This window comes from Thermobia domestica, chromosome 15, assembly GCF_964235325.1.
Source record: "Thermobia domestica chromosome 15, izTheDome1.hap1.1, whole genome shotgun sequence".
Taxonomy (NCBI): domain Eukaryota; kingdom Metazoa; phylum Arthropoda; class Insecta; order Zygentoma; family Lepismatidae; genus Thermobia; species Thermobia domestica.
Genome location: NC_137468.1, coordinates 9,878,821 through 9,899,215, shown reverse-complemented (window position 1 = coordinate 9,899,215; position 20,395 = coordinate 9,878,821). Strand labels below are relative to the sequence as shown.

General features: G+C 36.0%; 2 non-coding genes across 2 annotated transcripts; one reads left to right on the top strand and one right to left on the bottom strand.

The window, feature by feature from the left end:
- The first annotated feature begins 1,828 nt into the window (after positions 1 to 1,828).
- TRNAR-UCG (transfer RNA arginine (anticodon UCG)) lies at positions 1,829 to 1,901 on the top strand. Its single transcript has one exon. It is a non-coding gene; the product is annotated as a tRNA-Arg (tRNA).
- Positions 1,902 to 3,004: 1,103 nt separating this feature from the next.
- TRNAR-UCG (transfer RNA arginine (anticodon UCG)) lies at positions 3,005 to 3,077 on the bottom strand. The gene has a single exon. It is a non-coding gene; the product is annotated as a tRNA-Arg (tRNA).
- Between the last annotated feature and the right edge of the window lie 17,318 nt (positions 3,078 to 20,395).

Sequence of the window (20,395 nt, the reverse complement as noted above, 5' to 3'; positions counted from 1 at the left end):
CGTAAGAGTCGCCTTATGCATCCTCTTGCATTACAGCCAAACATGCCTTGAGGATGTGAACTGTGGCACCTTTTACGTACTGAGACTCTTAGCACGTTAGAGATGAACTATTGAAAAAGTGAATAAAATCTTGATGTGAAATAATTTGATATTATACCGAATTAAGTTTATTTTATATTCGTTTCAGTTAGAATGTCAAACCGCCTTCTTGCAACTGAGTCAATCAATTTTCCATTTGCCTGCGGGTATTTAAAAAAATCACATTCATCTTTACCAAAGTAGATGCGAATAACACTGCTGATAAAGAACTGTATCCTCGTCATTTTTCCAGGAAAGACAAGAAGAAGAAGAACATCTAAAATTTATGATGAAACTTGAAGAAATAGTTATTCTTCTTACAGCCTCTGTTAGAATTATCAAACAGATTATTACGAATGCAGGACAAAATTCAAGAGGACAAATCCCAAGGAAAATTAAGATAAAACGTACTAAATTTAAGAGGCAGAATCATAGGCTTAGTCTAATAAAAGAATATTTTTTTCTTCAACTGTCATGTATCTAAAATGTTATCTGAAATTATTCACGTTAAGGAAATAACTTTTTTTTTTTTTCAATGCTGAAAATCCAATAAAAGACTTAAGACTGTTATGGTAGGTTTAAGTATATATTTCACATTTTGATCTTTGCTTAAAAAAAAAAGAAAAGTCTTGATCAGTATTTGAGAACTAAAATAAATATTTATACATTACTCAAAATAAAAGACTGCTATATGCTACCACACAAGAACGACTTTTTAAAAATCAAATAGCATCACAGTTACTTTTTGTAATTAAAATGTATGGTCTTACTATAATATGCTAAACGTATTTCAAATATATTAAAGGTATAATAAATAGGAATACCTAAACTCTCAAATGGGTATGTGTGAAAGTAATTAAAGCTAACCTGCCCTTTTATTATAACATTTTTACGTTTCATTGCGTTTTCAGCATTTCAAAAGAAAGAAAAAGTTACTTCAGCTGAAAACATACAGATAACATTTTAGAATATATGACAATTGAAGGGAAAAATAATCATATAGAGTGTGCACTGGTACATACAATATATACTCCTATGATTTTGTCCCTTGGATTTCGTTCTCGTCAGAATTGTTCTCGCATTTTGACCGTTTGGATTTAGTTACCGCCCTCGTTACTACAACCATTTTATACACGAGTTCCGATCTGCACACAAACACGTTAGGAGTCAAGCTTTTCGGTGCTAAATTTCCCTAAAAATTTCCTCCTCGCATAGAATTAATTCCCTGTCTCCAAAGATTAGGCAGAACGGGAATTCCCGTTCTGCTTAAAAATAAGATCATTTAAAATATTTTCTACAAAGTCGATTGAGGGCTTTAGACAGAACGAGAATGATTTTTTTAAATATTGCACCCTCTAGTTGGGGGTGTAAGGAATTTATTTCCAGGGGGTGTCCGAAAATTTTAGGGGGTGCTTGGGGATGTTAGGATTTGTAGATAAATCACTGTTTCCAATAAGTTGCGAGTATATATCCTTTTTCCCTTTCAACTGTCGGAAATCTCCAAAACATCACTCTCACTGTTACTTATCTAGGTACAATCTGGTGACTTTAATCGCAATTTTCGTTCCTTTGTTCCTTCCGTTAGCTATTGTGTAGAAAAAGAAAGAAGCATGCTAATCATATCACCATGAAAACAAGCAGGAGTGGAGTAACAATAAATCCAATCCATTGTGCGCGCTTTCAGTATTAGCAGACAGATATGGTACACACGAAACTGGTCACAGAAGCACCTTAATCACGCGTATCGAAGGACCGTGTGGCCTAATGGATAAGGCGTCGGACTTCGGATCCGAAGATTGCAGGTTCGAGTCCTGTCACGGTCGAAGAGCGCTAATTTTTCATATTTTGTAATTATTCCATCTATATGTCTGACCGAAGATAATATTAAAAATACTTAGGCTAAAGAAGACGTCCACGTAGGCTAAAGAAGACTGTGAGAATGAGATATAAATGAAATATAGAAAGGCGACAACCCCGAGAATACTCACACCCACGGCATTTTCCCATCACAAAGACCGTTTGGCTGTAACTGGGATCGATCCAGGCAGCCCACGCAACAGAGCCACTCTCTACCACTGAGCCACAGTGGTCCCCAATATTGAAACTGGGAGCAGTTGGAACGCTGTACCACTTCTGGATATAGTAGAAAATTATGGGCAAAGATGGAAGCTATTTCTATGCTGCCGAATCGAATTCCAAAATACTCTTCTAGCTATCTAGTATCGTTTTTGTTCTATGGAGCTTATTCTTCGGAACTGAGTTGATTCAAAAATCATTTCTCCATTATATATATATATATATATATATATATATATATATATATATATATATATATATATATATATATATATATATTACAGTTTTAGCTCTGATAGCTGTCAATACATAGAAATAACCATTTTAAAATACGTAATTCCCCTACTTTTACACAATGCGACTCTAAAAATACGACTATAGATGTGTCTAGATGAATAATAGTAAGGCCTGGATTATGATAATAAATTTAATAAAATGAAATAAAATAAATATTTTTTTTAAAAAAAACATGCTTTGTTAAAAAAGAATGAAACAAATTGTCCTGGAAACTAATAAATAAATAAATAAATAAATCGTACTTAAAAGTATAAAATAATTGTTTTCAAGGAAATTCTTTTTTTAAAAAAATAAATTATATTTTTATGCATAACTGAAAAGAAAAGAAGTAGGACCGCTGCTCTCACAAACATGTTACTACTAATTTTTAGTACACTCTAAGAAGTCATCACATACCCTAGATTGAATACCATTGGCCTAATGCATTCTTAGACTTTTTTTTATCGTAATTTCTTTTTTGGGGGGGAGGTTAAACAAGGAAGATACTCTTTCATGCGTTTACTTTGTTGAAACATATGAGCGGAATTATTACAAGTATGAAAAAAATACTTATCGACCGTGACAGGACTCGAACCTGCAATCTTCGGATCCGAAGTCCGACGCCTTATCCATTAGGCCACACGGTCATTGGTTCGGTGCGATTAAGGTTCTTCTATGACCGGTTTCGTGTTTAGCATACCTGTCTGCTAATACTGAAAGCGCGAACAAAAATGGATTTATTGTTACTCCATTCCTGCTTGTTTTCATGGTGATATGATTAGCATGCTTCTTTCTTTTCCTACACAAGAGCTAACGGAAGGAACAAAGAAACGAAGATGGCGATTAAAGTCACCAGATTGTATGATCTGTCAGGAAAGTAAATGTACACCTATTTTTCGAGTCTGGCATTCCTGCGCTCCATCCGTGGAGGGTATGAGAATTAAATCAATCAAATGTTTACTGAGGGGCAAAAAGAAAAGCTTAATCTGAATAAGACATTGCAGAGGGGCACAAGCTGTGAATACGAATAGTGCATTGTGTAAATAAAGGACGACACGAAAGAGAAAGCCAGAAACAGCTGTTAAACTTACAAAAAAAGAGTAAAAATTGTCGAAGTGGGAACATAAAACACAAATACAACAAATACGCCGACAACTAAACGGTCTCCATGCCATGATCTTGGTGTAGTGGTTAAGGTGCTGGCTTACAAATGCAAAGGACGCAAGTTCTAATCTTAAGCGAGTACATTTTAAAAAATTTTTGTTAATAATACATACAACTCATGAGAGATGGTAAAAGAGGTCGTATTTAGTTTTTCGTAGCAATTATTATTGGTAATGTTTAGTACTGATAATACTTTTTGTCTTTGCGTATTGCTTTTATTCTTTTCTTCATTTCCAAAGAGAAGAATATCCGAACAAATGCCACCAAAATTCCTCATATTTTGAATGTAAACGCCATTTGCAATTAGTGAAGAATAAAAATTGAACGTTCCGATGTAGCTGCAAAAAGTAAAAAGAAAAACATGGAAGTGGACCATACTCATGGTTATTAAAAATACAATTTCTACATGCCTTACACCTCCCGACCACGTTTCTACGTTAGCAAGTAAGAGGCTTGTGTTTAGGTTAGGTTGGTCAATACGGTTTGCAAAGGGGCCCGGTTTAGCTCTGACGCACCACAGGTGCGAGAAGGGAGAAAAACACTTTTTCTCTCTCCCTCTGTGTGTCTACTTATCTATCTATTTGTATATATATAACGCTATTTGTGAATGCCATAACCACCCTAATTTTCAGCGGATTGAGACGAAACTTGGCACAAACATTAATTGTTGAAATATCTTGATGAGTTCGTTAACCAGAATAATCAGATGAAAATGTTCAAAATGGTGGCCCTTCAAACTCTTAAAAAGTTCCAAGGGAACCAAATTTCGCCCATAAATAGGTATTCAGAAAGTTTGAATAAATTTTCCTCTTTTACTGAAATATTTGTGTGCAGAAACTTATTGAAATATTGGACCCGATTAATCGCCTAAAGAAGGTTCATGCCCTTTCGCTACGGTCAGGTTTTTTTTTTTTTTTTTTTTTTTTTTGCAGGAGGGGGTTATTTTCCTATCGGAACAAGATGATTGTTAGTGATGATATGAAATTACACATTGAAAGTGAAGTAACTTGTGTAACGTGTTATTTGAAAGAATAATATAATAAATGTGCATTCCTCTAACACAGAGAACTCATGTATTTCGAGTTCGGGAGCCTGAATGGCGAGGAGTGTTATTTGATTTGCTTTTTAGTAACACATTGCATTGCAAATAAAGGTAGGCACCATTAGTGGTAAGTAAAATAATAATAATAATAATAATAATAATAATAATAATAATAATAATAATAATAATAATAATAATAGGTGTTGTTTGTGGCAAGGTAATATCTTAATCAATTCTTCTTCAAACATAATGATTGTAACGCCATATCTCCCTTACAAACAAAATATTAGCAATTTATATCGAGAGAACCAGAAACTGTAGAGCGATGGGAGCAACGTTGGACAGTATGCACTCATAGTACTCAGAAAAGTAAGCAATTTCAATGCAAAAGGAACGAAGAGTCATTGTCATGGGTAGTCATGGGGCCACGGCAGAGCCCTCTTTAGGCAAAGTGTCAATAACTTATATCGAGAGGTGATACTGGGATGGGACCAACTTTGGACACCGTAGACCCATAAAGCGCATCGAAAAAAATAGGGGGGGGGGCGCCAGCCAGCCTTACTTATTTCCACATAATAATATAAAATTATGTTGTCGAAATACACACACGAGTTAGCTACTAATATTTCATATTATTATTATTATTATTATCGACAGAGTCTTTTCATTACGTGTGCGTGTTTGACCTGAAGCCAAAGAGAAGATCCATCATTCGTAGAAAGAATAATAGTCAGTTCCTTTAACTGTGAACGACAGCGAAAAATACGAAAAGAGTGGACTACCTGTAGCGTAAAGAAGCAATATTTTCTCTCAAATGGATAAAAAATCAAGCCGAGATTAATTCGAACTCGCATGGACGGCGCGAAAAGCCAGTGCTTTGTCCACTTTTTTTTTTTAACTGACTCACTGAACGTGTTTCAGTAACTTACTTATTGCTAATTTTACTTGCTTAACTCGTTTAACTTGCTTTTTCTAATAACTTATAACGACAGAGACACGAACACAGAAACATCGAGAACAGTTAAGAATCATAGATGCTCTCCCGCCGGGAATCGAACCCGGAACTCCATACACCAAAGGCGCACGTGCTAGCGACTAGACCAGCGGGAAGGGCACCACTCTCTCCCTGTGTCGTTAGGGATTACGACCACTGTCTTGCCAGCTATCACTTCTGTGGGTTGTATACTATGATCACATGTTTCTTATCTGCTGCAAGAGTAAAACCTACATTATATGTAATACATGAGGTATTTAAACCTACATGCTCTTCATATAATGTAATAAAAGGGTCATGCTGGGAATAAGAAAAAGAACATCCCTTGGCCAAAACGGAAACTATTGGCATCAGAAATATTTATGTACGAGGCATGCGCAGTAGTATATTTCAGAATAGTTACTGTTTTGTTCAGTAAACGAAGAAAGGGGTATAAAAAAGCAAATATGTCGCGTCAACGAGATCGACCAGATTTGACAGGGGCGGAAGCAGATGTATAGTAATACAACAACTTCGCTCAGTTGATACGAGCCGAGCCGGTTGATATCACTACCCGAGTTGGTCTTCTGCTTGGGCTCAAGAATTCGACCGTGCAGGTCTCAGCCTTAATTTTAAGAACTACAGTATAATTTTAAGTACTACAAGAAAAATACCTTTGACTCGACTCGGATTGAACTCGAGTCGAGTCGAATTTTGGCTCGACTCCTGCTCATCCCTATTCGTATTTGTATTTTGTTTCCACTTCAACAATTTCTACTCTTTTTTTTTCTTCGTTTACCTATTGTTTCTGGATTTCTCTGTCGGTGTCGTCCTTTATTAACACCATGCACTATTCTTATTCCCAGCTTGTGACCCGCTTCAATGTCTTATTCAGTTTAGGCTTTTCTCCTTACATTGACTTGACATGTGATTGATTTAATTCTCACTTTCCGCGCACGACCGATGAAAATGTTTTATTATTATTATTATTATTATTATTATTATTATTATTATTATTATTATTATTATTATTATTATTATTATTATTATACTATTGAACTTGCACGGCGAAATTACTGTATAATACGATATCATATCAGTAATTTTATTCCATTGTATGTTATTTAATTTATTAATGGGCACTAAATTGTCTCCAGATCAACGAAAAAAATTAACTACGGCATGCACTTTGGTGGAAATATCATTACATGAACATGTTTGGAACGAACCAATAATCTTATTGCAACGATATTTCCACCAAAGTGCATGCCGTAGTTAATTTATTCGTTGATCTGGAGACAATTTAGTGCCCATTAATAAACTAAATAACATACAATGGAGTAAAATTACAGAAATGATATCGTATTATACAGTAATTTCGCCGTGCAAGTTCAATAGTATAATAATAATAATAATAATAATAATAATAATAATAATAATAATAATAATAATAATAATAATAATAATAATAATAATAAAACATTTTCATCGGTCGTGCGCGGAAAGTGAGAATTAAATCAATCACATGTGAAGTCAATGTAAGAAGAAAAGCCTAAACTGAATAAGACATTGAAGCGGGTCACAAGCTGGGAATAAGAATAGTGCACGGTGTAAATAAAGGACGACACCGAAAGAGAATTCCAGAAACAGCAGGTAAAAGGAGAAAAAAGAGTAGACATTGTTGAAGTGGAAACATAAAATACAAACACGAATAGGGATGAGCACAAGTCGAGCCAAAATTCAATTCAACTCGAGTACAATTTGAGTCGAGTCAAAGGTAATTTTCTTGAATTGAGTTCCGAGCCAAGTCGCTGTTTTCGAGGTCTAGTTTCGAGTTGAGTTGAGTTTGATAATGGCTCTCTCGCTCGTTCAGCTCGTTTTAACTCGTTTTGAAATATTGGCCTGATCAGACTGGAAAGCAAAAGCCATGAGAAATGTAAGCAGTAATGTGGAATACTTTTAGTGTTGCTCACGACAGAGGTGAGTCTCATCTCGTAATTTTAGTGCATCTCGTGGGGCAATTTTAGTGTATCTCGTCTCGTCTAGGTAACGAGAAGACAAGAGTTTACTATTATTATTATTATTATTATTACGAGACAGCCTCAAATGTCGTAATCACCAATATAAGTATATACTGTAGTTCTTAAAATCAAGGCTGAGATCTGCACGGTCGAATTCTTGAGCCCAAGCAGAAGACCAACTCGGGTAGTGATATCAACCGGCTCGGCTCGTATCAACTGAGCGAACAGCTCGAGTCGGCTCGGTTGGGATGAGCCGATGACCCTAGCCGGCTTAGTTGGAACAAGCCATCGACTCAGCTCAATTGAGCCGATGGCTCGAGCTTTCTCGGTTGGGATGGGTCACCTACTCGGCTCATGTGAACCGGTTCGAGCCACCTAAGTTGAAACTAGTTCATCAGCACGTTTCGACTCAGCTCAACTAAGCCGATGGCTCAAATCGGCTCGGTGTGGTGAGCTGTTGGCTCGGCTCACTTCTCGATTCGGTTCGATATTGAATGAGCTGTAAGCCGAGCCGCTCGAGCCGTTGAGAAGCCCAAACCCGGTCCCAGCTGTTTTGAATATGTTTGGATGAAGCCTATAACTTTTAACAATTTTTTGCTCGAGCCCGAATACTTGCCCCTTCGGAACTCAAACCCAGAACGTGACCGATGTCCTTGCCTCCTGAAGACTTCCAGACGACCGAGATCGACAGTCAATTAGCTTTTACTATTCAGATACAAACCGTATATCTTTTAAAGATTATACATGGAGTTGATATAATAATAATAATAATAATAATAATAATAATAATAATAATAATAATAATAATAATAATAATAGTTTTAAACTTGCCCTGAAATTTGGCAAAACTTACTTAAAAGTAGAGATTTCGGGGAAAGGGTTCCGTACCTTCAAGACACACCTCTGCAACTACCAACATTTTAAACTAGAACCTTTTATTGAAGTTTCATGTAGAAAGTATGTTTTGAGGAAAATAACTGTAATAAATATAACTGAATATCACGCGACAGTAAGGCATATAATAAACTAATTTTTAGAATATGCAGAGGTAAATATAAAAGCTTTGCTACAAAAATACCTACACAGAGCATAATTCAATGAGCTCTGAAATACAATGTAACGAAATAGCCTATGAGATTCAGTCTACAGAGCAATTGTTACTTAAAGAATGGACATACACTATTTCGAGAATCGAGACAAGACGGGAAATGTTTACGATACTTTTCGTCTCCGCTCGATTCTCATCTCCAAAGAGAGACGAAAATTTTGATTTAGCCCTGACCCGTCTCGAATGTAAAATGTTAATTCTCATGTTATTTTATTTGTTTTAGAAACGAGATGAGAAACTCCTCGTGAGCAACATTAAACCAAACCGAAATATTCTTTCCAAATGTTCCGTTTCTCCTTGTAATGGTATGACCTGAGTGATAATTTAGCTTCTAGCTTTTAATCTTCTACGAGATAATAACAATTATTATTATTACTATTATTATTCCTGAAGATTTGATAGTTCAAGTATTGAAACATCCGAGTATTCAAATATCTGAATATAATAAAACGTATGTTATCGCTGATCAATCGCCATCAAAAATTCTAAAGTAAGAAAAAAAAATTGCAACGTGCATTCGCAGAAGCACCTTGACCACTGAACCGCGATCGCTACGCGGTAAACGATCCGTCTTTAGTCTGGTTACGTTAGGTTTCTTTGTCTCCGCTTGCAAACTTGTATGTTATATTTTTCGATTCAAAATGTCTTTCGTATTTCTTTTATGAAGTCGGCAAAGTTTATATTAATAACTTGAATTTTTCTTAAACCACTGGTTCATAAGTTCGTTATTTCTCCACACGAAACTACAAATATGACAGATTGAATTCTCATACTTCCCATTTCTTTCAAAGCAGTCGCCATTACCTGGTCAAAGACTTATTTCCGCCACGATTCATATTAACCAAAATAAATTCATTTTTCGGAAGCGGAACTTTCACTTTCCGGATTTCGCAAAATTAGGGAATTCAGTTATACTCCGGAATTCAGAAGAATTTCGGAACTCGGAAAGAATCCGGAATTTAGAAAATTCCGGAATTGAGAAAAACTCCGACTTTCGAAAAAATCCGGATTTTCCGAATTCCGGAATGTTAACGAAATCAGAAATTTCTAAATTCCGGATTTTTCCGAATTCCGAAATTATTACAAAATTGGAATTTTCCGAATTCCGGAATTTGTCCGGCTTTACTTTCGGGAGTCCGAAAACTAATAATTCCGGAACAGGCCATCCCTAGTTTATACACAACCTTTCAGAACACTAAGCTAGTAGCTGTCTACAAACAAACAAGTAATGCAAAGCATGTTGTATACTGCAATACGTCATGTATTAAAATCCGACACCATGACCCTTTTATTACATTATATGAAGAGCATGTAGGTCTAAATACCTCATGTATTACATATAATGTAGGTTTTACTCTTCCAGCAAAAAAGAAACATGTGATCATAGTATACAACCCACAGAAGTGATAGCTGGCAATACAGTGGTCGTAATCCCTAACGACACAGGAAGTGAGCGTTGCCATCGCCGCTGGTCTAGAGGCTAGCACGTGAGCCTTGGGTGTATGGAGTCTCGGGTTCGATTCTCGGCGGGAGAGCATCTATCATTTTTAACTGTTCTCGATGTTTCTGTGTTCGTGTCCCTGTCGTTATATGTTATTAGAAAAAGCAAGTTAAACGAGTGAAGCAAGTAAAATTAGCAATAAGTAAGGTACTGAAACGCGTTCGGTGAGTCAGTTAAAAAAATAGTGGACAAAGTACTGGCTTTTCGCGCCGTCCATGCGAGTTCGAATCAATCTCGGCTTGATATTTTATCCATTTGAGAGAAAGTATTGTTTCTTTTCGCTACAGGATGGATTTTCTCTTTGGTTTCATGTCAAACATGCTCACGTAATGAAAAGACGCTGTAGATAATAATAATAATAATAATAATAATAATAATAATAATAATAATAATAATAATAATAATAATATGAAATATTAGTAGCTAACTCGTGTGTGTATTTCGACAATATAATTTTATATTATTATGTGGAAATAAGTAAGACTGGCTGGCGCCCGCCTCCCTAATTTTTTCGATGCGCCTCATGGGTCCACGGTGTCCAACGTTGGTCCCATCGCTCTACAGTTTCCCGTTCTCTCGATATAAATTGCTAATATTTTGTTTGTAAGGGAGATATGGCGTTACAATCATTACGTTTGAAGAAGAACTGAGGAAGATATTGCCTTGCCACAAACAACACCTATTATTATTATTATTATTATTATTATTATTATTATTATTATTATTATTATTATTATTATTATTATTATTATTATTATTATTATTATTATTATTATTATTGTTGTTGTTGTTGTTTTACTTACCACTAATCTTGCCTACCTTTATTTGCAATGCAATGTGTTACTAAAAAGCAAATCAAATAACACTCCTCGCCATTCAGGCTCCCGAACTCGAAATACATGAGTTCTCTGTGTTAGAGGAATGCACATTTATTATATTATTCTTTCAAATAACACGTTACATAAGTTACTTCACTTTCAATGTGTAATTTCATATCATCACTAACAATCATCTTGTTCCAATAGGAAGATAACCCCTCCTGAAAAAAAAAAAAAACTGACCGTAGCGAAAGGGCATGAACCTTCTTTAGGCGATTAATCGGGTCCAATATTTCAATAAGTTTCTGCACACAAATATTTCAGTAAAAGAGGAAAATTTATTCAAACTTTCTGAATACCTATTTATGGGCGAAATTTGGTTCCCTTGGAACTTTTTAAGAGTTTGAAGGGCCACCATTTTGAACATTTTCATCTGATTATTCTGGTTAACGAACTCATCAAGATATTTCAACAATTAATGTTTGTGCCAAGTTTCGTCTCAATCCGCTGAAAATTAGGGTGGTTATGGCATTCACAAATAGCGTTATATATATACAAATAGATAGATAAGTAGACACACAGAGGGAGAGAGAAAAAGTGTTTTTCTCCCTTCTCGCACCTGTGGTGCGTCAGAGCTAAACCGGGCCCCTTTGCAAAACGTATTGACGAGCCTAACCTAAACACAAGCCTCTTACTTGCTAACGTAGAAACGTGGTCGGGAGGTGTAAGGCATGTAGAAATTGTATTTTTAATAACCATGAGTATGGTCGACTTCCATGTTTTTCCTTTTACTTTTTGCAGCTACTTCGGAACGTTCAATTTTTATTCTTTACTAATTGCAAATGGCGTTTACATTCAAAATATGAGGAATTTTGGTGGCATTTGTTCGGATATTCTTCTCTTTGGAAATGAAGAAAAGAATAAAAGCAATACGCAAAGACAAAAAGTATTATCAGTACTAAACATTACCAATAATAATTGCTACGAAAAACTAAATACGACCTCTTTTACCATCTCTCATGAGTTGTATGTATTATTAACAAAAATTTTTTAAAATGTACTCGCTTAAGATTAGAACTTGCGTCCTTTGCATTTGTAAGCCAGCACCTTAACCACTACACCAAGATCATGGCATGGAGACCGTTTAGTTGTCGGCGTATTTGTTGTATTTGTGTTTTATGTTCCCACTTCGACAATTTTTACTCTTTTTTTGTAAGTTTAACAGCTGTTTCTGGCTTTCTCTTTCGTGTCGTCCTTTATTTACACAATGCACTATTCGTATTCACAGCTTGTGCCCCTCTGCAATGTCTTATTCAGATTAAGCTTTTCTTTTTGCCCCTCAGTAAACATTTGATTGATTTAATTCTCATACCCTCCACGGATGGAGCGCAGGAATGCCAGACTCGAAAAATAGGTGTACATTTACTTTCCTGACAGATCATACCTAGATAAGTAACAGTGAGAGTGATGTTTTGTAGATTTCCGACAGTTGAAAGGGAAAAAGGATATATACTCGCAACTTGTTGGAAACAGTGATTTATCTACAAATCCTAACATACCCCCAGCAGCCCCCTAAAATGGTGATATAATTAGGATGCTTCTTTCTTTTTCTATACAAGAGCTAAGAGAAGAAACACAGAAGCGAGAATAGCGACTTTCACGTTCCGGATTGTAAGTTACAGTGAGAGCATTAGTCTTTAGACTTCCAACAGTTGAAACGGAGATAAAATTATTTTAAAAACTGAATTATTTAATTTCATTTTCTTCCAGTTGCAATATTGATCTTCACAAAGCAAAAATAGTATTATAAGAGACAGCGAGAAATGGATTTTCGATATCGAATCAGCATACCAAGAATAAGTTGTGTTTGTACCACAGGGCCGGATTAAGGGGTCTTAGAGGGCCTGTAGGTGGACAGGGGCCCCCACTCTGATCCGAATCTCGACTGGTTGTCTAAAAACAATCATACAAGATACAATCATCATTATAAAATAAAACATAACCAAAAATATGAAACATATTTCCTTAATTTCCTGCTGTATCGTACTTTCGCAGAAATGTATTAGGTGAAGTCAGCAGGGGCCACATATTTTTTTCTAATCCCGGGTCTCCAGATAAGTTAATCCGGCCCTGTTCTACTGTTATTCCTATGTTTGAAACGGAAGTGGTGGAATTGTACAGCTTGCGGTTTTTACACCGTTTATCATACTGAAGAAACTGTAATAAACAGCGAGAAGAAGTTTTTCAGTACCGCAGGAAGAGATTTTGTATCCACCCTTTATGTCTCTACTAAAACTGGAAGTGGTAGTAGATTTTTACCACTTCCGGTTTGAATATTGATCTCTGTAGAGAAAAGACAATGCTAATTAATGACTTTCTGAGATGGATTCAACATTCCACGTTTCATCTCTTTTTTTTCTCTTTAATTCAAACCGGAAGTGATGGAAATTTCGATTTCCGGTTTCAACGCTGATCACAATAGTGAGGAAACAGTAATAGATAGCAAGAAGCAGTTTTAAAAAAATGATTCAATAAGATTAAGATTAGAATAATGAATTAGATTTCTATGCTTTCGTCATCTATGACCATTTTAGCCCTATGACATACTGTATGAGAGATGATGTCCCTTGACGATCACACTGCCCATAGAATTGGAGAGGAAGAAAAGGAATGGGGAAGAAAGGAAGGGAATATTACGTTAGGTACTATCACAGCATTTGATTGATGTGAATGACGAAAACACAGAAAAAAAAACCTCACTCAGGATGGCTGGTTTCAAAAAGTTTTCGACCGAGTGCTCTCACCGGGTATCAAAACCGGAACCTCAGCACCGAAAAAAAAGGTTCCAACTCCTATTTTATTCTTCTATTGCAGTGGTTCCCAACGTGGGGAACGTGAAGAGCGAGCAAAAGAGACGCAAGATATGACAGAAATAAAACGTGAAATTATAAATAAAACACAATTTGTAATAAGCATTTACATTTTAGCTTTAGCAAACTTGAAAACAATACATGATTGACATTTTACCTTTCGCATTCCTATTCAAGTTTTTACTTTGTTAAAAAAAAAAAAAAAAAAAAAACACTAAATAATTATGCAAATTAGATTTTTTAAACAAAATGATCAAAAATGACTATAAAATGCTATTTGAGTGTATAAATGGAGTTCAAAACTTATCAAATAAGAACAATCAGTATAATAGTTGACATTGGTTTTCCTTTACAAGCTCCATGATATTCAGTGATAAGTTCGACAAAGCACACCTCAGATCACTTTCTACTTCCAAATGGTTGCCATATTTTGATGTTATTGTGGTGAACGTAGACAATCCTAATTCACAGAGGTAAGTTGCCGAGAGCTGAAGAAGAAATTTTAAGACTTTTATTTGCTACTCTTGGGTAAACAGGCAGAAAACAAACCCAAAATTCTTCCAAAGAGGTCGACTGAATCTGAAACAGTTTTTTTGGCTCCTGAATCGCACCTCAATTCAATAGCTTCCTCCTGAATTTTATATAGAAATAAATCCACATAAATGGTGAAAGGTGTCTTTGCTAATTTGCACTGCCAGTCTTCACATAAATAAGGAAAATATCGCTTGAATTCATCATAGACTGAGCGTTCACCTCTGGTGCTTGGGGTCCTGGGTTCGATCCCAGCCCCTGCCAAGTGAACTTTGTGGTGGACAAACACCATGTGCGTGGGTTTTTCTCGGGGTTCTCCCGTTTCCTCCCACTTTCTTCATTCCACCATTTCATTCATTCTTCATCATCACCGTCTCCTTTAGCCTAACCGGCATAAGCGTGGGACGTAAAACTCAAAGATTTCTGAGTCTAGGTGTAAGTTGATATTGTCTCTCCACACGGTTGAATCACATTCTTTATTGTCAAGAAGCTTTTCACCTAGCAGTTTGAAATTGGGATTATTTAATATTTGAACAAATAAATAAATAAATAAATAAAAACGCAGCAAGATATGAAATATGTCATCAGTAACAGAAGTATAAAGTTCATCTTTTCTACACTTAGGAGAAATATTTTCACATTAGACTTAAGCTTGTACAGACTACTTAACTTATTACCTTTCGACAACCAACGAACTTCGATATGGAAAAGTAAAAGTTTGTGTTCAGTACTGAGGTCGTCATACAAAGCCTCAAAGAGACGAATATTCAGAGCTCTTGACTTTTCAAATTTAACAACTTTAAAGCCAATGATAATGCCTGTTTCAGTTTTCTCTGGTAAAGTTTTTACAGTGCGAACCAATAAGATTAGGATTCTTGTACTTAGCCAACTTTAAAACTCTAGACTGCGAACATAACATTGCTGGAAGCCGTAATGGCAGCACCTGATCTAACTTTGGACTTTGGCCCCAACCTTTGTGCCGTCAAAGGTCAAAGATCAATGCCCTTGGCCCAGGTTCAATGCCCTAGGGGTACTTAGGACCACCCCCTCTAGATTTTGGCAGAGGTACCTTGGGCTATGACGTCACAAAGGTCGGGGTCAAAGTCCAAAGTTAGATCAGGTGCTGCCATTACGACTCTGGAGCCCCATCAGCAAATAGTCCTACAACTCTGTCTCAAGACAAATCATTTTAAAAGAGAACTGATAGCAGAGAAAATATTAGAACCATTGGATGATGTTTCCAAACTTTTTGAAAACAATATTTCTTCCATTGACCTGTTTTCATTTAGGAACCAACAGTACACTATTAAAGGATAATACTGAGATACGTTCATCGAATCATGACATTGCAGTGCGAAAATTTGAGATGTTTTATTCTTTCAACTACCTGATCTTTTAAATCCAAGGCCATTTAATTAATTCTGTTTCACACTATTGTCTGAAAGTGATATTTTGTAATTGTTTTCACCTTAAGTATGCAAGGTTTGATAAGAATTTTACCAATAGTATGAGGTTTTCTTATCTTTGGCTGTTAGAAGAGAAAGTTCATATGAAACCATAGTTTTTTCGGGATATTCCCCATTTCCTTCCACCTTCTCATCCCACCAAGTCTTCCATAATCGTTCATTTGCCTTAATTATACCGTAGAGGGGGGCTACTTAAACTTTGGAGGAAACTTTGACGTTTTCGGCGATACTTTGACACCATGTTCTTTAAGATATTGTTAACTCACATTCAAGCACACCAAGATGGAAAAGAAAAGGTTGTTGTAATAGGAGACAACTTGGGATCTCATTTCTACCCAAATGTTGTAAAAGCTGCAGTGAAAGAAGGAATCTATTTCACTTGTCTGCCGCCTAACTCAACGCTTCTTCTGCAACCTTTAGATGTCGGAGTATTTGCCCCCCTCAAAAAACACTGGATACAGATCTTGGAAAAATGGAGGAAGGAATCGCGTCGGAAGGGAATCATACCTAAGGAGCAAGTTCAAATTATATTGAAAAGACTAATGCATGCTTTGGCTGCTAAAGTTACAAGCAATCTCCAAAGTGCTTTTAGAACAACTGGACTTGATCCCTTCGATAAGCAGGCTGTGCTCAAGAATTTTCCTGGCGATGACAGTGGTACATCTGAAAGGATCTTGGGTGAAAGCCTTTTGGAATTTCTGAAGGAAGAACGAGGTTTCAACCAAGAGAGAATCCGCCACAGAAGAGAAAATAAAGTGAACGTAGCACCTGGAGCACCAGTTACTTTGAAAAGCAACAAGAACAACAATCAACTCGAATCTGAAGAATTTCCAGAACATGAAGTGCAAAGTGATGACTTCCCACTGGATGAACCAGCGTGTTCCAATGTGGCCAAGAAAAGGAAAATAGACGACAATTTTTGTTCACTTTGTAAGTGCAATTTCGCCCATTACCGAGGAAGAGATTGGATTTGTTGTGTGCCATGCAAGTTGTGGGTCTGCGGGATATGTAACAAAGGATCCAGAGATCCGTTCTATGAATGCAAAATTTACTAAGATGATATGTAATAGAACTCGAACTCATTACTTATTACAAAACATTTTGTAGTTTCAATTTCAATTTTTTTTTAATTATTTTTCTATTGTTGCACTTTGTTTGATAGCCAAATTTTAGTTTCAGAATTTGTTAAAAGTGTTGTCAAATGTAGAAAGGGCAAATAAAAGTACAAAACTGCCCCAAAATCTGCCTTTATCATCCATTAACAAAAAAATGTTTTTAAAAAATAAAATCAAGTGTTAAACAAGCCCCAAAAGGCACCCAAATTTGACCTAAAATGAAAAGAAGTTACGTGTCAAACTAGCCCCAAATCGTGGGGCTATATAGTCACCAATTTAAGTCAGAATATTTTGGTGTAAGACTTAGTGTAAGGAAACGTTATTAGTAGGGGTTTGTAGCCGAAGGTCCATTTGGTGTAACTGCACAGATGCAATATAATATCGAAAATAAATACGAGAGTTATGTTCAATAAACTTTCCAAAACATGTCAAAGTACCCCCCCCCCCTTTACGGTACCGTAGTCTTCCTTAGGCTAAAGGACATAATCATTGGGCGTTAAACTGGGAGTTTTAATTTCATTTCATTTTCAGATAGAGAAATTCGTAAGAATTATAGAAGTATAAATCAGTGTTGCAAAGTGACTACAACCACTTGTCGACAATACGAGAACATTGGAGAGGTGAAAATATAAATGCACTTTTGTTTGTAAAGGAATACAAAAGCTCATATAAAGCTCAATATGTAGTTGCAGCGCTCATGCAACTATGAACGAAAGTCATTTTCTTTCTTTTAACTTTTATTTGTATGAATTTTTGAAAAGTACGTTTTCAATAGTGTCTTTCGATAAAGAGCAAAAATTTTATTGTCATTTAAACGCAGCTTTAATATTTCAAAAACATTTTTTGAAGTTACAAAAAATAGACGGTTGGACAAACATGGAACTTAAGGCAGTAACCCATGCCTACAAAATATCCGTGTAATTTATATTTGTTCGATCGTCAATCGTAATGAAATTACAGATCGACTTTTGTTTCTTCATAAATACACAAATACAACTTGTAATACTAGATATTTACGTCACAAGAATGGCACTGAGCTCCTTCGTGGCTAAGCGGTTAGCGTACGCGCCTTTGGCGTGAAAGATCCGGGTTCGATTTCTGTCGGAAGCTCATGTGGTTCGGATTCCACGTTAATCAGTAGGTCCACGTCTCATATAGCCTCGCTGCTGAACGGAACGTAAAACTCAAAATCAATCAATCAATCATATAGCTTCGCAGCTGAAAAGGGACGTTAATTTCATTTCAATTTAATAGTTGTAAGAGAGATAGAGACTGTTTCGATATAGATTCAGCATCCGATGAACAGGTTCCGTCTCTAGCCCTACCTCTGTATTACAACCAGAACGTATAGATGTCTACTCAGTGGCGTATTTAGATTTTGTTTCGGGGGGCTATGCACAACACATGAATAAGCACTTATACTTTTCCTGTTGGGTGCCGACAATTTTTAATGATGTTGTGCAAATAAGAAATTTATTTCGGGCGGGGTTTGAGCACGATAGCCCCCCTAAATACGCCACTGGCTGTATCTACTATTTACGTTCCGGAATTGAATTCACATAGTTTACTGTAGTTCCAAAATGTAGAAGGAAACTCATTTGTACCTTAATGTAACATACGGTTGCCAACTGACCATTATTTTACGACTGGTCGTGGGAGACCCGGGTTCGATTCCCGGCGGGAGCTCATGTGGTTCGGATTCCACGTTAATCAGTAGGTCCACGTCTCATATAGCCTCGCTGCTGAACGGGACGTTAAACTCAAAATCAACTCAAGTCAATTTACGACTGGCCGGTATTTTTGTCAAGCTCAACTATATATTTCATGGTTTATAATGCAACTATTCTTCATCTGTATTGAGAATTATGAGCGGGTGCTGGTAATTTTATTTTTTACAGTTGGCTACCCTCACGAAAGCACTGCTTGGATAGAGACGTGATCATGTTGATTGCGGTACTCAATTCATTGGTTACTTAGCTACCAATAGTTCTCTAAGCACGTGGTTTACGCAGTCATGATAACTTACCTTAAGAATAGCCACGCGCAAAACATTAAGTTTTGCCCCATCCTTTAGTGCTAGTCCTTTACGCGTAGCACGCACTGCGTGGATTTAGTTTTGTCACTTTTAAATCGCTTCCGTATTTACTTCCTGCTGTTCTTTTATTGGATTTCTTTCTCCCCTTTTCTGTTTTTGAAGTTCCCAGGACTAGAACTTAACGTTTGTTTACGAGGTTTGATTCTCCTGAATCGGGGTCTAGAATACAGGAATCAGACATCATAAAATGAATTTTAGAGTGGCAAATGAGTACCAAGAGACGATTTCTATTATTAACTTAGGAGAATTAATTTTATATTCAAAAATTAGTGAATATAATGGATAGTAATACTGAAGCAAAATTCTGAAGGAACGATGTGTGTGGAGTTTTCAAAATACTAAACTTTTGTGGAGGACTACTAAAGATCTAGATCAGTGGTTTTCAGACTTTCCCATAAGCAGACCCCCTGTTCATTCGGAAAGTGATCAGCGGATCTCCTTGCAATACTATTTGAAATTTCACATGGTATTAAAAAAATATACTAATTAGAATTAAAAACTGACAAGAAAAATAATGCAATAAGTAATTTATCCTAAAGATACATGATTGTTTCCTAGTGAACGAAATTTCAATTGAAAATACAGTAACTTTCAGGACTGAAAATCATATTTTTTTTCCTTTAACGAAATCTACTTGATAAACAATGTTCTCAAATGAAATGAAATTCTGTTTTTTCCTATAATTGCATTGAAATCTGGAATAAGTTTTGTCACCTTCAATATTAGGTCCGATTTCACTTGAAGATGAAATCCATGAAATTTCGAGGCGTCGTGCAGTTAATGTATAGTACAACTACTTTTGCAAAAAGTTCCCTAACAAAGAAGAAATTTCTCTCACTTGAAGTAGTCCTATATAAAGGTCGACCGACTTCAAGGCAGAAATTTAGTAAAGAATGAAAATATTTAAATTTACAAACGTACGTATAATTTCTAATTGCTTTCTTTTTAGTAACTGAAAAATGCTTCTTGCATAACAGCTGTGAGTTCCATTATATTACAACACATTTCAATTTTTAGGCGTCGCGAACTCCATTTTGAGAACTACTGACCTAGCTGATGAACTGTATGTCCACTATCTGCTAGATTATTCCGCCGTACAATTACCACTGACAATAGAACTTAGTCTTTCTGTCGTGTTCTTGGTTACTGCATAATAACGTAGGACTACCACTAGAATGTGATCAAATATTGTATACGTTGTTTGGATCTGAGATCACTACGTTGACTTTCACTGCACTGACTATAGTCATATGATAACACC